Below are 16,898 nucleotides of genomic sequence, written 5' to 3'. Positions count from 1 at the left end.
ATGTATGTAACACTATCCTTGAGGTCCCTATGTGGTTCTGGCATTTACATCAAACCACTTTACAGGGAAGACCACTGGTTAATTTAACAATCTATCTGCCTTGAATGAAGACAAAGAAAATTATTATATATTAAAATCTGCCTGCCTAATTAAGATCTATTTATTATAGCTTCTAGGTACCAATATTTAGAAGGGGTAAAGCAGAATTTTGTATAGTATGTGATATGTCTTCTTAAATTGTGTATTTTTAAATTTAGCACTATTTTTGTAGGAAATAATTTTATTTGCAAGAAATTTTGAAAATTTTAATATGTTGACAATTAAAGGTTGAGCTTATTAATTGTTCATTTTAAGCATGACAATGTCTTGTAAAGCTATAAATGAAAAAACTGGATTCAGAAAATACAAATTGAATGAAATTATCAAATATAACATGGATGAAGCTTGAGAGACACAGACAAATATTAAAGCATATTCTACAATTGGACCAACTATATTTTCCCAAGTAACGTGATAATAATCATCTAGATTGATGATTTCTAAGATTCTATGAGCCGAGAACAACCATACCTCATCTAATATGTGTGGTTTCATGGGAAATAGAAAATTAGTTGAAGTAGTATTGTGGAGGGTAGTTATCTCCATTGGAACAATTACTGAATGATATTATAATAAGGTTTCACAACTTAATCATGGATTATGGTTATTATTTGTGATGTTATTTTAAGACAACATTGATCAGGTAAATCTCGTGAGTGTGTCTGCATAGTGCATTACTGATAGTGTAGTGAATGAATGAATGAAAATCATTTATTAACTGCTCACCCTAAATAAAGCACTATTCAATATGGATAAAACAAAGCAGAGAGTTATTTCTTAATCTTGAAGAGCTCACATTCTAATTTGTGGAAACTATAGATAGACAGCTTAACTGCAAAGCAGCTGAAAATGAGGCAGCTGGAGAATAGAGGGTAGTGTAAAGAATAGGGGACTTGGAGTTAAAAAGATCTGAGTCGAAGTCGAGTTTCCAAGATTTACTTACTATATAACCACAGGTAAATAACTGAACTATCCAGAACTCTACCTTCCTCAGCTGGAAAATGGGAATAATCATGCCCAAGAGGGAACATAGCCTAGTGGTTAGAGAGCAAGCTTTAAAATCAGGAAGTTCTGGGTACAGATCCTGCCTCTGATATATGCTGAATTTGTGCATCTCAGTGGTCTTAGTAACACTATAAGTCTCCAATTGGCAAAGAAGATATCAACAGAGAAGGCATCAGAGAAGGCACTGATAGAGGCAATTTCTCCACTCAGGAATCCCCTATATCAGTTAAATCATAGGCCAATCCCTCTCCCTATTTATATACCATGTCCCAAAAATTTTAGTTCAGTTTTAAGTTATATGTCAAAAATGGGCTAAGTTGGTTAGGAGATGTGTTTTTATCACTTTATATCAAGGGTGTCTTCCATTGTGCTGACCCTGATGGGTTATTTTTTGGCTACTGCTTCTACATTATACACTTCAGAAACATCATTTAACAAGATTCTTATACAAGGATAACAAGATGCACACACATATATGTGTGTGTATACATTTGTGTGTATGTGCATATATTTGGACTAGTACTTTCATTGATTTAAGGAACTTCCAATAGGAAACTCCCTCTATCAACACAAGTCAACTGAGCAAGTTCTCCATCAAAGACATTTATATAGAAATGCTCATTTGCATATGGAAAGGATCTTGTGTTAAATATTTTCCATATAATTGATAAAAAATAAAATAAAATAATGAAACAGCTGTGGGAGGTAGGTGCTACCTTTATCCGCATTTTATAATTGAAGAAGCTAAAGCATACAAAGGTTAGGTTAATTACCCAGGGTTACACAGCTAGTATGTATCTTAGGCCATATGTGAAGTCAAGTTGTCCGGATTCCAGGTCTAGCACTCTATCCACTGTACTGGTATATAATAATAATGATAAATAATAATAATAAATATCACTACTACTAATAATAATGATAGCACTGATGATAGAGGTAGCAACACATGCTTAGCAAAAACCAAATAAAGAAACGCTCAGCTTCTAATGTGTTTAATCTGAATGGACATTCTGATGGAGCTTTGAAGGTGTGATCAGCATGAATTGGCAGAGAAGTGGGAGGGCAATTCATTTATGAGGATGACTATGCACCCGGCAGAAGTGGAGAAAGGAGGGAGCAAGGAGGGAGGAGATCAGCTTGGATGGAGAAGAGGATCTGTATGAGGGAACAATGAGAAAATTATATTGACGAGATAGGGTGAGACCAGGCTATGAAGACTAAATTAACAAAACAAGTTGCAGCAAAGCCACTGCCCGTTCCTAATGAGAATCAAGAGTGACAACATTCTCAAGTGGGATAACACTGTGGTGAAATAGCTAGAGGAAAATGGGTCCCATAAATGGCTGGGAAGTCTTTTACCACTAGGTCGCAGATTCCACTTTTATAAAATGAGAGAGTATTTTCATTTCCTACTGTGGCACTCAGAAATACAATTGATAGAAATCTCAGCTCACACACTAAAAAGGTGGTCAATGGGGCACCCGTTAAACACACTACAACCATCCAACCATGGCTGGCAGCTCAGGCTGTTATCATCACATTTTTAAACTAAATAGAGGTCGGTACTAGCTGCTATTGAGATGAGGCAGCCATTAGAGAAAGAAAAAAAAACAAAACAAAACTCCGAGGGACTGTTGAAATTGATGTGGATTTATTTGTATTGTATGAGGCTCTGAACTGATCAGAGTCTGGGTTCAGCAATTGGCTTTTCATTTCATATCAATGTACATATTGTGAACATTTTGTTGTAGACTGCTGGTGTTCTTTTCAAAGCCCTCTGACCACATTGAAATCTTCTATCCCTGCCTAGGGCTTGGTGGTGTGTGTATATTATCATCTATGTCAGAGGTTCATCATAACCTGTGATTCATAAACTTGTTAATATGTCAATATTTCAATCTCTGTCTACCTATCTCCGAATCCGTAGATACATAGGGATATAACTGTAATTTAATATAATCGGTTATTGAAGGAATTAGAAATTCATTATTCTAAGGAGTCTATGGACTTTCCTGGACTACTGGTGAGTAGGGTTTGAGATACACAAAAAGCTTAAGAACCATGTTGTAGGTAATCAATATAAAGCCAGTAACTGCTTGAGCTCTTTCATTATCTCATAGCAAAGTCTTAATTAAGATCACAGATCCTGGTCCAAATGGATATGTATATAAATCAGAGAGACACTGCTGGCCTGAATCAGAACAGGAAGTTTCTTCATTGGGGAGTTCCCTTTACCAAAGAAATGTTGTGATATTCAGGGCCTGATTTGGAGTCAGGAAGACCTGAGTTTGAATCCTTTCTCAGGCTCTACAAGTAGCTTTGTGATCCTGAATAAGTCACTTAATATCTGTTTGCTTCAGTTATCTCATCTAAAAATGATTGTAATAGTAACATCTATCTACAAGCCTTTAGGAAGATAAAGGAATTCATATATGTAACGCATGCTGTAAATCTTAAAACATTATATAGATGCTAACCACTATTATTGCCCCTAACATAGATGGTAATCACCATTATTATCCTCTCTCACATTTCTGTAGCATTTTGTGATTACAAAGCCCTTTGCATAGATTTTATTTCTCATTTGCTCCTCAAAGTAATCCTGAAAGGAAGGAAACGTTAATGCTACTTTCCAAATCTTATCAGCTAAGGCACAGAGGGCAAGAGAAGCTAAATGAGTCCTCAACAATCCTAGGACTCTTAAAAGCCAGTGCAAGAAAGGGACCCCAGCTCTTCTGATTCCCAGTTCAGCATGCTTGTCACTAGACCCCACTGATGGAAGAGTGATGGTTCCTCTCCAACAACCAAGTTAAAGAAGGCACATGTTCTGTATTTTTACTTTGCTTTAGACTACTTTGATACCTGAAGGATCCATGATTTACTTGGTGTGGACACCACCATCACCAGTAAAGATTATGACCATACTCTACCTTAGTAGATTTAGGATAATTGCTTTCAAGCCTCTTCATTTTATAGATGAAGAAACTGAACTCAGTGAAGTGGCTTCCTCAAGGAAGAAGGAAGGAGGGAAGGAAGAAAGGAGGGAAGGAAGAAAAGAAGAAAGAAAGGTGGGAGAGAGGAAGGAAAAAGAATGGAAGCAAGAAAGGAGAAAAGGAAGAAAGGAGAGAAGGAAGGAAGGAAGGGAGGGAGGGAGAAAGAAAAGAGAGGGAGGGAGGATGGAGGGGAGGAAGGAAAGAAGGAAGGAGGGAAACAAACCTTTATTAACCACTTATTATGTGCTAGTCTCAGAGCTAGTGCTTATTTGAAGTGAGATTTAGAATCAGATATTTAGATCTGAATGGTCCAACCACCTCCTGAATCTCAGCCCAGAACTCCATTTACCACACTAGGCTGTCCCGCCATTTCTTTGGGTTCAGCTTCTCCGTATATCTAACTATGCCAACCTGAGCTGGAAAATTGATTGGCTGTAACTTTTCTTTGATCATCAGGATTCAGTTTCATGAGTTTTTTAGATGTTTGGAATTGTGTTTGCTTTTTAATTTGGGAGAAAGAGGGGTGGGAAGCTCACTGTATTTCTTCCTGCTGCTCCACCATCTTGATTCCACATCTAGTAAACTTTTATTAAGCAATTTTTTTTTGGCAGCACATTAGGTTAGGCCCTGGAGTTAAGTGACACAAACCACATGAAGCATACAATGTAACGTGCTTGTGTTCATGGTGAGGGGATGCGGGTTTTGGGGGTGCTAAGATGTATGGAAATAAATATAATATGTCATTGGAGAAGTAGAACAGAGAGTTGGATGAAAAATTGGGTTCATTTTCTGCTTGGGGGTGGGGTGGAGAGGAATTTATAAAGACTTCAAAGAAAGTAGCCCCTGGGCCAAGTTCTTTTTCCCTCTGGAGTAAAATCCACAGTTCTTTGCTTGACTTACAAGGCCCTCTACAACCTAGCACAATTCTCCTCCCGCCCACGTATGATTGATCTCATATTAGATTCTTTTGCTCCCACTCTCAGATCCAACTGAAAACTCTATTGCCCCCTGAAAATTCATTGGTCCTACTTGCCTTACTTTGATCTTTATGCCTAAAATGTTTTCTCTCTCTTTTGTATTTCTCTGTCAAGCTCTTTATTTATTAATTTTTAAATCTGGTCTATAACTGTGAGTTCATTAATATATGGATGATGTCGAAACTCTTTCTACTAATTCAATAGAACCTGAAATTTAAGGGCTTAGATATTTGCATGGGGCTTTGAGAGGTTCCCTCTCTTAATTATTTTTCAAAGCCCACCCAAACAAAACCTTCTCCAGCAAGCCTCTCTTGATCTCTGTGGGATGACCTTCCTCAGAACTCAGATTTGTTTTATAATTAAAAGATACGATTGTGTATTATAGCTAACTGAATTGGTTTCTTATCCTCTCCCTTTAACAGAAACTTCTTGAGAGTAGGGACCATTTCAGATCTAAATTTTGTAACTCCCGAGTGCCTAATAAAGTCATCTTCACACATAATACACAAGTAAAAATACTCCTTGATTGCTTGCTTCCTGCAAAAAGGAAAAAGATTATAACAGGTGTGTGTGGGAGGGTGCGGGGTGTATAGATGAGGGAGTAGGGATAGGAATGTTGCAAACAGCTGGGATACCCTGCAAAAATTCCAAGATTTAGAAGAAGGCAGGATGAGTACCAGGGAACAACAATCCACTAGGGCTAGAATGGTTGTTTGCCAGAAGGTACTGAGTATGCCTGTGTACATTACTGCCTTTGTGAAAAGAGCCAAATATTTCATTGGAAGACAGAGTGCTGTATATAAGATGGACCAATTCATCATTCTCTATGAGAATGCTGGAGACAGGCATGGAAAGATAACTTGGAAAATGAAGAGGGTACACACAATGTACATCTGCCTGTTTCAACACTCCACCTTGGCAAACACATTTGTACTTAAAATGGCAACAAAGCAGCAGACATGTTATTTTTTTTAACTTAGGTTTATTTACATTTTTTGTTTTTTATCACCTCCATTTCTGAACATATCCTTCTGCCTGCCCCTATCTAGAAAGCTATGCCTTGTTACAAAGATAAAAAAGAGTGAAAATAATTTAGCATAACCAATCAATATATCAGCCATGTCTTAGAGAATATGCAACACTTCACATCCATCTTCCCCCATGTCTGCAAAAATAAGAGGGAAGAACATTTTTCTTAATTGATCTCCAGAGTCAAACTAAACCGTTATCTTTTTCATAAAATTTAGCTCTGGTATATTTTTGTTTGTTTTGTTTTCCAATTATATCATTGTGGTCATATATTTTATTTATGTGATTCTTATTCCACTGTTCATCATTTCAAATATCCTCTCAAGCTTCTTTGAAGTTTTCATATTCATCAATCTGCAATAATATTCAATCATATTAATGGACTAGGGTTCATCTGGCCATTCCCTGATTGATAAAGGGGCATCCATTTGGTGTCCAGTCCTTTTCTTCTACAAAAAGTATGGCATAGGGTTTAACAACATCTAGGCTCTAATGAACAGTGAGAAGACAAAAAGGCAACTAGTTAGAGTAAAAAGCAAGACCAGAATTTAAATTATAAATGCCTGAATAATTAAAATAGGGTTTATTTGCTAGCTCTCAGGTCCTATAAAACTTCTCACTCTGTTCAGCAGCTTACTAGACTGTTCTTGTCATCTTTGCTATTATGTGAGGTCAATTTCTCAAATGGTATTTTGATTTTTGGAAGAATATCCTCCAGTCTGGCTAGAAAACCTTTAGTTAATATATTTAATAAGTCTTCGAGCCACACTTGGATTTGCCTTGGCTGGTCCATTAAACTCTGGAGTCATCTCCATAATATGATGTTTCTGTCCAAGGTACTGTTTCCAACTTTGTCCTTTTTTCCTGCTTCTGGCCAGCTAAACTTTGATAACGGCAGGTGGTGATCCCCTTGTAAAGAGAACTCATTCAAAATCCTATTAGGGAGCTGACAAGACATGATACAACACCTAGATAGAGAAAATTTTCTCAAAAGTTTCTTGAACATGATTTCCCTTTGATGGCCTTCTTTCGGAAAAGACTTTTTTTTTTCATTTTCATTGGTTGCTAATAAAAAATACCTGGGTATTTGTCTATGTGGTTGACTACACACACACACACACACACACACACACACACACACACACACACACACACATATTGTTGTCAATTTTATCTTTCCCCCTCCTTTATACATTTCTCTCTCGGTGTCATGTTCTATTTTCTTTCATACAAACCTAAAAAAGATATATATGGAATTCATATAAAAATAGTTTAGCTATTTCTTTCTTTTTAACTTGAAGCAATGACAAAGTATCTTTAAATTCTTCTCCGCAATAATTCTTCACCCTTTTATTAATTTGTAAAAAAACAAACAAACAAACAAACAAACAAACCCACCATATTTGGAAAAAAAAAAAAAAGATGAGCTTTCCTCTCCCATGATTCATCTGTATGCTTGATAACAATTGTCTCAGATTTCACTGAAGGCTTTAGAAGGCACAAAGGAATAAATTATCACAGGAAATCCATAGTCTGTTTTTTAAACATCAAAGAAAATTATTTTTGTTTGGTTCTGTATGTGTACCCACATATATTTCATTATGGAGTACTTGTTTTCAAATGTTTATTCATAAAATGATAAGTTAGGAGCTGAACCTTTACAACTATCTAACCCAACCGTCTCACTTAAAAATAAGAAAACCGACACACAGAGAAGTTAAGTAACTTGCCTTGAGTCACATGCTATTAAATATCTGATGCAGGGTTTGAACTCTGTCTACCCAGACTCCAAGTCCGATGTCATAAACACTGCATCATGCTAACTCCTTGCTTCAAATGCAAAATAAATGCATACATATACACATGCATACATACATACATATGTCTGTCTGTGTAGATATGTGTACGTATGCATTTGAAACAAATAAATATAATAACCATGTATTACGCATTTATCTTGGAGTATCAGCCAATGAATCCTAGATAGTAAAATGGAAGGGACCCAAAATGTCTTCTTTATTTTACAGATGACAGAACTAAGACCCAGAGAGTTTGTGACCTCTTCAAGGTCACAAAAAGAGTAAATACAAGGGTCAGGTTTTAAACTCATTTCCTCCCACTCAAAATTCAGAATTTTGCCCTACGTGCCACTGCTATTAGCTCTGGGTGTCAGACAAAAACAAAATGTATGTGGATTCTGTCCTTCAGGATAATTTCATAAAGGACATATGACATGGATATAAATAAATGCAATAAAAGTCAAAATAATTATTAGACGAGAGACTCAAGGAAAATACATTGGCAGCTGAGCTGGGAGGAAGAATCTTGTTCTCTGGCCAAGCTTGGAAAAGTTCACTCCTTGTGTGTGAGCCTTTAAAACTCTCCTGCATTATATGTAGTCTGTCTTCTCACAAAATATAAATATCATACTATATTTTCTGGAATTAAATTTAAGTGTAAATTGTACATCAGATGATCCCTCCTGAGAAGAAAATCCTAAATATTTTGGGGAGAACTCTCACTTCTTGGGGTATCTTTTCATTGCACCCATCCACAGAGAGTAAACATTCTATGGAAACCTGAATGGTGTCCATAATTTGTAGCATTATCTTGGGTAATATCCTAGGAGGGTGAAATTAAGGTTCATTCTTCCACATTTCTGTACTACTCCATGACTTCCTGGGCATTGTTTGTCTCTTGAAGTTGGTGGATTCTCAGAAATTATAAATTTATGCTTCCAAGTAGTTCCCCTCTCTGTGTTCTTCTCCCACCAGTCCACCGAGCTCTAGTTTCCAGTACACTGTGGTGGGTTTTTTTTTTTTTTTTTGCTCTTTTCCTGATTCCCACAACTCAGGCTTCTTGGTTATCAGCTTTGCTTTTCTGTTCTTTACAATTCATATGTGGCACCAGGCATTTTCTCTGGTTTTTCCCCATCCCTGGAACACTCTCCCTTTTCTGCCCCAACTATTGAGCTCCCCATTAATTTCCAACTAAAATGTCACTTTTGACAGAAAATCTTCCTTACCCCCTCTTAATTCCAGTGGTTTCCCTCTTAATTATTTCCTATTTATCTTGTTTATAGCTTTCTCTGTATACATTTGTCTGCGTGTGGTTGCCCCGGTTAGGCTGTACATTCCTCTAGGGTAGAGACTGTCTTTTGCCTGTTTTTGTATCCCTAGCACTTAGCATAGTGCCTGAGATATAGTAGGTACTTAAAAAATATTTATTTATTGGCTGATTGATAAAATCTGTAATCCAGCAGATGATCCCTATCTCCCACCTCCCAGCCTTCTACAGCTCTTCATGCCCTCCCTGTCTGCATTTTTATTTTCCTTCAGCTGATGACAGTCATATTATTTCCTGTGGGACTAAATCACTAAAAAGGTTTATAATGTAGCATTTGTTTTTATTTTGGTTTTTGCTTTGTTTTTGTCTTTGTTTTTTAAATGTGTTTCTTGTAAGCAAAAGATTGATGGGTTTTGCTTTTATTCAATTTGTCACTCTTTCATTTTATTGTATTGTGTTCCATTTATATTTAAAGATATGAGAGTTAAGTTTATATTTTCCTCCATTTGTCTGATATTTTATTTCAAGTTATGTTTTTCCTCCTTCAATAAATATAGTACTATGTATCTTCAGTTGTTTTAACTTAATCTTTTAAAGATGGTATTATTCTCACTGGTTTTCTTTCCCTCAACCCCAATTTCCACACCCATTTGTTACCCCTGTCCCTTTGGAATTTTATTCCTTTTTTTCCTTTCCTACTTTTATCTGGCTATTTAATTCTTCCTCTCTTTTTTCTTCTCTGTCAATGAAATATATTTGAACTTTTTCACCTTTCCTTCCACAAATTCCACTCATTATTTTTAAAAATTTTATTTTTGCACCCCTTTTCAAAAAGGATTTTTCTCGTACTCTCCATTTTGAATTCTCTTTTTTTTCTTTCTTTCCTTCCTTCCCTCTTCCTTCCTTCCTTCCACCCACATTCTCTGGTTCATACAGGTCTCAAGCATCACATTAGGTTTTTGTCTTTTGATTCATTGCTACCATTTTGCTGACTTATGCTGAGTATGTAGGTCCCTAAGAGGTCAAGATTTTCCCAGTGAATAATTGTCTATCTTCACCATCCTCTACAGTTTCTTGGAAAAAAGAATTCTTAATTAAGTGAATCTAATTTTAAGACTTTATATTTATTTGTTAAATTAGAGTTCTGCCAATTATTCTAGACTCTTAAGGTATTTTTTGGACACCAAGTTTGTTATTCTACATACAATCCATAAATCTGTACCCAGTATATATCGGGTATATAGAGACACACCCAATTTTGTCTCAGTAGCACTAGGTTATCGTTGGATCCCCCTCTTCACAGGGAAGCCCAAGTCATTCCTTATTCCTGGCATGTGCTCTCTTATCATTTCAATCCTTCTGAAAACTCCTCTTCTTTCAAACTTAGTTCAATTGGTGCTTCTTTTGCAAAGCCTACCTTGATTGCCTCTCCCCTATATTAGGGCTCTCACTTTGTTTACTTTGTATTATATGTATATGCATTGTATTATATGTATTATTTGTATTATATGTGTATGTATTCCCCAGTAAAGAGACCACCGGTGGAGGGCAGGTTCTGTTTAGTTTTGTCTTTGTTTTCTCATCACTTAACATAGTGCATGGAACTTAAGTGCTGCTCAATTAATCTTTGATGAACCAAAGTCTGTTGAATTATAACCTACTTTCCACAAGACTTTGAGAGTCTCCTCCTGCTTATGTAATTGTAGGAGCTTCCTCTTCCTTCTGTTGTTGTCACAGAGGTTATAGTATACTCTCATCATGACCAGTTGTGATTTTTTACTTCAGCTGGGTTATTCCTGCCACATTCAAGAATTCAAGTACAGTGAACCGTGTTCAATGTTCATCTGACAACTCAATAAATATCCATTTTTTTTCATTTACAATTATGCTTAAATTTACTGGGTATGATATTTTTGGCGAGAACCTCAGGTCTTTTGCTCTTGGATACATAGTGTTCCAAGACCTGCAGTCTTTTAGTGTCATCTCTGTTAGATCTTTTGTCCTCCTAATTGTGGTAACACCACATGTAATTTTTTTCTTGTTGCTTATAATATTTTGTCCTTGAGCTGAGGGTTTCAGATTTGACTATATATTCTTAAGGTTTCTCCATGTAGGATCTCTTTTATATGGTTATCAGTGGATGTTTTTCTTATTTCTACTTTCCTCTCTTGTTCTAATGCTTCAGGGCATTTCTTTTACCTACTCTGCCATCTTCCCAGAATCCTCCTTGCAAGGTGCTCTTTATACAGTCTACAGAAGGTGTGTTTATTTATTTTCTCGAGTCACGCTGCAGATTTTGTTGGAATGAATTGCAATAAAAAAGGCCAGACTCAGTGTGCATATTAACTCAGGGACCCCTTGTAATAACTTTGTGGTATACCCCTCCCCCCTTTATCAATTACCGTTACTCCTGGGTCAGCAAACTCTAGCAGGTAGCTAGTCCACGCCCTGCTTTTTCATGACCCAGCTAAGAATGTGAGTTTTTTTTTTTTACATTTCTAATTAAAGTTTTATTGTCTTTGAAAATGAAAAATAAATTCTTAAATCACAGACTATAAGAAAAAAGAAAGTGGGCTAGAGCTGACCATGGAGACATAGTTTGCTGAACCCTGGTATGAAGTATAGAGTTGAGTCCAAGATTTTTTTGGGGGGAGGGAGCTTATATTGTCTAAATTATTCAAAGTGTTCATTCAAAAGTATTTATAACAGAAACACACAGTATTGAGAGAAATATAGTACAAAGATCTGCTTTTGGTGATCCTTGCATTTTTGTACATGCCATTAATTTACTTAATTAACTTCTAACTTTACATTTTCCATTTGGATTCTAGTTTAGGTTTTTTTTTTTTTAATTTAATATTTAGATCTCTTTTATATTGCTCTTCGAAAAATGCCCAAGTGTTCCAAAGAAATAATAGAAAGGGGGCTGTTAGGTATTGAGTTGCCTTTGTCTGTGAAAAGGAATGAGTGATAACTGGAGTCACTCTGTATTATGACTTTCTCCTAATATCCTTCTAAAATTTACTTTTTTAATTTCACACAAGGCAGGGCTTTAGTTTTTTGCACATAAAAACCAAATAGTTCATTTTCCTTATTTGCAGATATTACAGTTTTAGTGCCTCTTGTTCATCCTAGAATTTTACTTTTATAAAGTAACTCACTTAGGCCTATATCTTTTGAAATCTATCCCATTCAACTCAATAGTTGTGAAGCATACATAGAGATGAGCATGCAGGGAGGTTGATATGTTTATAGCTTGATCTGTCAGGTACAAAGAGCTGGGGATTTCTTATGATTTTGTGGCAGATGAAAGCCTAGTTTCTTGTGGAAGGTCACTTGATTTTCCATTTCCGCATCCACCTCTGACTCTTGCTTAGCAATCCCGCCTTGCTCTCCTTTGCGTTCTTCCTTGCTGAAACCCACCTCCCCCCTACCACTCTCCTCCACCATAGTCACATCTTCCTTTTCCAGACAAACCTCAAGTCAGTAGAGATGAGAAACAAGTCAAATACGTATGCCTAAATAACATGGCACTCCTCTCAAAAACAAACTTCAGAACAAACAAAGCACAGTGCTTGCCTGGTCGCTAAGTCATTCTCCTATGTAGGTGATAAATGGCCAGGCCTCCTGACAACATCTGAGGGGAATGCTGAGAGTTTAATTTAACATTTGCTGGTCTCTAGTCAGAGGGAAGTTTCTCATACTTTCACTGCTGCCCTCACCTCCTTTTTTCTGCCATTGCCATGGCCTGAAATGTTCATATTAGTTAATCCCCTCCTTTCCCCCCTCCCCAACCACACTTCAGAGACTGAGACATGGCTATATCTTTCCCAGGTCTGTGACTAAACCTCTGTGATAACTTTGACTCTGAACTCCTTTGCTTCATCCTGTTCTTCTATGCCCTGGCCAATGGGTAGATCTTTTTAGGCTTTAATTCTTTCTGCAGGTGACTTAAAACATACTGTAATTAAGTGTTTTTGTTCTTAGCATTACTGATCTGGCAAATACTTGTGTAAAAATTTCCAAGTTTTAAAATGACTGAAACAGACTGGAGCAATCTGTTCTTACAGAAAGTTTAGATAGAGCACAGACAAATTCATATTCCCTCTGATGGTTTGTATAGAGTTTAGCACTCCCAATTTTAACAAAATTCTAATTTCTGTGAGGAATGCTGAAAACTGTCCCTTTATTTACAGGTAATGTGCAGCTGAATATTCAAAACTAACCTCTTACTCCAGAAAAGGTAATTTAAAAATGATATTTTGAATAAAATTTGCACTAATGTAAAATATTTACTTAAGACAAATGTGAATATTATTTTTTGTGGGTATCTTGCAAAATCAATCTTATAATTCTATTGAGAACTTAGCATTATAGCAGTTGTAATAATAAGATACTTTAAAGCAAATTTATGCTTGAGAATTATATCAATTAAATTATAATTTTTACTTGAGCAATAATGTATCTTTTTGAGGGGGAATGGGGTTTGGATCTATGATTTGATCAGTATGGTATATTCCCATTGTGACAATTTCTTACACTGATAAAATTGTGCAATTTATCTGTAATTTATGTTCTTAAAGAGTTGATCAGGCAATGAGAGGTGAAATGATTTGAATTCTAGCTAGAATGGAGTGGAGGCAAGATAGAAATCCAGTTGTCAGGACTCTAAAGCCTCTTTAGACATTATGTCAGGATCCTCTCAATTCCAGCTTAAAGGACTGTGATTTTGTGTGACTCATAAAACTAATTTTTGAAAACATAATTTTATTTATAAAAAAGAAACATTTTTCCTCTTGATACATTTTTGTCCACCTCAAGTTATTATCATTGTGTTTATAATATTAAAATAAAGAAGGTTCATTTCGCACATGTGGAATGGTATTATTGCATTGAACCTTAGAGGTCATCTCATCCACCTTACTCATTTTATAAAAATAATGATACAGAAACTGGAAAAAAATGTTAACTGATTTTCACATACTTACAGAAAATAACAAGTGGCAAAGCCATGATTTGAACTCAGATCGCTGATTTCAATACCACTGTGTTCTTTCCTTTATACTGTGTTCCTTCTCTCAATAGAGGAGGCAGAAATTTTAAGACTTTTTCTTTAAAATAATTATTTGGTTTTATTTCTTTGATTTTGTTGTTAACATTTCAGCTTTGTTTATTTTCCTATTTATGCAAGTAAATCTTCCTTCAATATGCATTTTATACTGTAACAACCCTTGCTAAAATTATCCTGGGTCATATTTGTGAGTAAATCTTATGATCAATTTCTCATTTTATTAGAGTTACTAAAATTTAAATCTTTCCAAATTATCCAAATTTCTATGGATCAATCAGAACCATTCTATATTTTAAAAAACATAAAATGGAGCTATTTTTCTTCATTTTCATGTATTACATGAATTCTTCCAATATTGGAGTACTTTTCATTTTGCATGTCAACATTTTCTAGGTCTATGACCCAGTAATAATGAAGAGATTTGTCTTTGTCATAACCAGTTATTTATCTCAGTCATAACTAGTTGTGGATAATCGTATGAAATTTCTGAATGTGATGTCAAAGAAATATTACTTACCATAAAATGAAAAAAATTTGTAATAACATGTAAAAATTTGCAATGTGTAACATATAAAATAATATTTAGTGATGTAGCTAATTGTACCACTAGCAGTATAATATAATTAAATATATTATATATAATAAATTTTACGTATATTTCTTAGTGATTCCTGCATCTTTCACTTTATCACTGTATCTAAGTGTCTCTGTTTCATCTCTCATCTGCATCTGCCTCTTTCTCTCTGCCTCTGTCACTCACTTGTCCCTGTCTCTTTCCCCTCTCTCAATCTCTCTTTGGTTGTGTTTATCTCCCTATGTCTGTGTTTCTCTAAGTTTCTTTCAAAATAAAATTTAAAAGTTACTTCATTATTACACTGAGAAAAAAAGATATGGATAAAACACTGAACTTGTATGTTTGGAAGCTGAATTCTACCTCTAACTGCTAGTTATGTGAAGCCCCAGAATCCTCAGGTTTGACAACACCACAGAGATGATTTCATGTCACTTGTGCCTTAACAAAAATCTTCTCTACAACCTCCCCATCTAGCAGTCGATTGATGAGAGGCAAGGGGAAGCTACTGCCATCAAGGGCCTTCAAGGAAGGAAGTGAGGGGGGGAGATCTTTCCAAACCTCTAATTATAGATAAGATTATTTTTAGACTAAGCAAAATAGCCCTCTTTATATTTTCTATTCTTTATAACTAAGAAGACCGAATAGTATCCCTACTTGCCATGGGAATAAACCATGTACAGGTTCATTAACAGTTATCTTGTTCCTTTAGACCCTCTCCTCTAGCATTGATGTCACCAGTTCCTTCTGCTAATTCTAACACAACCTGGACTTCACTTGCTTCCCTATTATTCATTCTGTCCCTTAGACATACTTCCTTTCATCCATTTTCCCTATTAAAATGTGTCATCTAGCCTTAAAACCCCCTAAACCTCAATTTGGTTTGCCCAGAACATTCTCTGACATTATACCTAAGACACTGTTGGCTGTCATGTCACATTGTGGACTCATACAGATTCCTGTGTGTACTTTATGGAAACCCTCAGATCTTTTGTACATGCAATTAATTCTGGTTATATATCCCCCATGCTACGTTTAAGCAATTGAATTATCTTTGCCCGCTGAAAAGAACTCTTCTTTGAGGCCTCTTTAAGTCAATCTTATTAGATTTAATCTAGATTTTTAAGCCCATCAAGATCCTTTTTAATCCTGAATTGGTTATCATATATGCTATCTACTTCTCTCTGATTAGTGTCAACTGAAAATACAACAAGCATTCATTTTGCCTTTCTTCAAGTCGTGGATAAAAATTATCAGATGGTGCAGTTGTTGGTTCAGTCATGCCTGACTCTTCGTGACCCCCATATGGAGTTTTCTTGGCAGTGATACTGGAGTGGTTTGCTGTTTCCTTCTCCAGTGGATTAAGGAATATAGAGGTTAAATGAGCTACCTGGAGTCACACTGCTGGCAAGCACTTGAAACTAGATTTGAACCCAGATGTTCCTGACTCCAGCACTCTATTCACTGAGCCATCAGGCTTACTCTCAAACAGTATGGGGCTAAGGGCAAATCCCTGTCCTGCTCCACTAGAGAAAGAACTTTTCTGGGTCTTGGTTTTCTCATTTGTATATTAAGGGGATCACAAGGTGAACTATAACATCTATTTCAGTTCTACAACTACAGTATTCTACACCTAATAAAGAGGAAATATTGAGAACCATGAAGCTAGTGCTAGTCAAGTTGTTTTTTTTTTTTTTCCCTAATATCATCTTGGGGATATCAATCAATAAACACTTACTAAATATCACCAATATTGTAGGTCCTGTCCTTAGTGCTAATGAGATAGAGAAAGAAGGAGTTGGAGCTAGAGGAGATTTCTTGAATAGATGGGCTCTACTTTTCTATCTTCAAGTATACCATAAGGACAGATCATAGAAGGGCCATTTTCTCCCTCTCTCACCTTCTCTTGCCTCTACCTGGGCCATAAAGAATCAGAGTGGATAAATCATCTGCAAGATCAAGGAGAAATGCCTTATAACTACCTTTTCTCAACATTTTCTGTCTTCTGACTTCTGTATTCATATAGCCTGTAGATGGAAAAGCATATTTATTTTTTGATGATTTCCTTTTCTAGATTTGAATAATTC

Source organism: Notamacropus eugenii, chromosome 3, assembly GCF_028372415.1.
Source record: "Notamacropus eugenii isolate mMacEug1 chromosome 3, mMacEug1.pri_v2, whole genome shotgun sequence".
Classification (NCBI taxonomy): Eukaryota; Metazoa; Chordata; class Mammalia; order Diprotodontia; family Macropodidae; genus Notamacropus; species Notamacropus eugenii.
Note: the sequence above shows the minus strand (reverse complement) of the source record.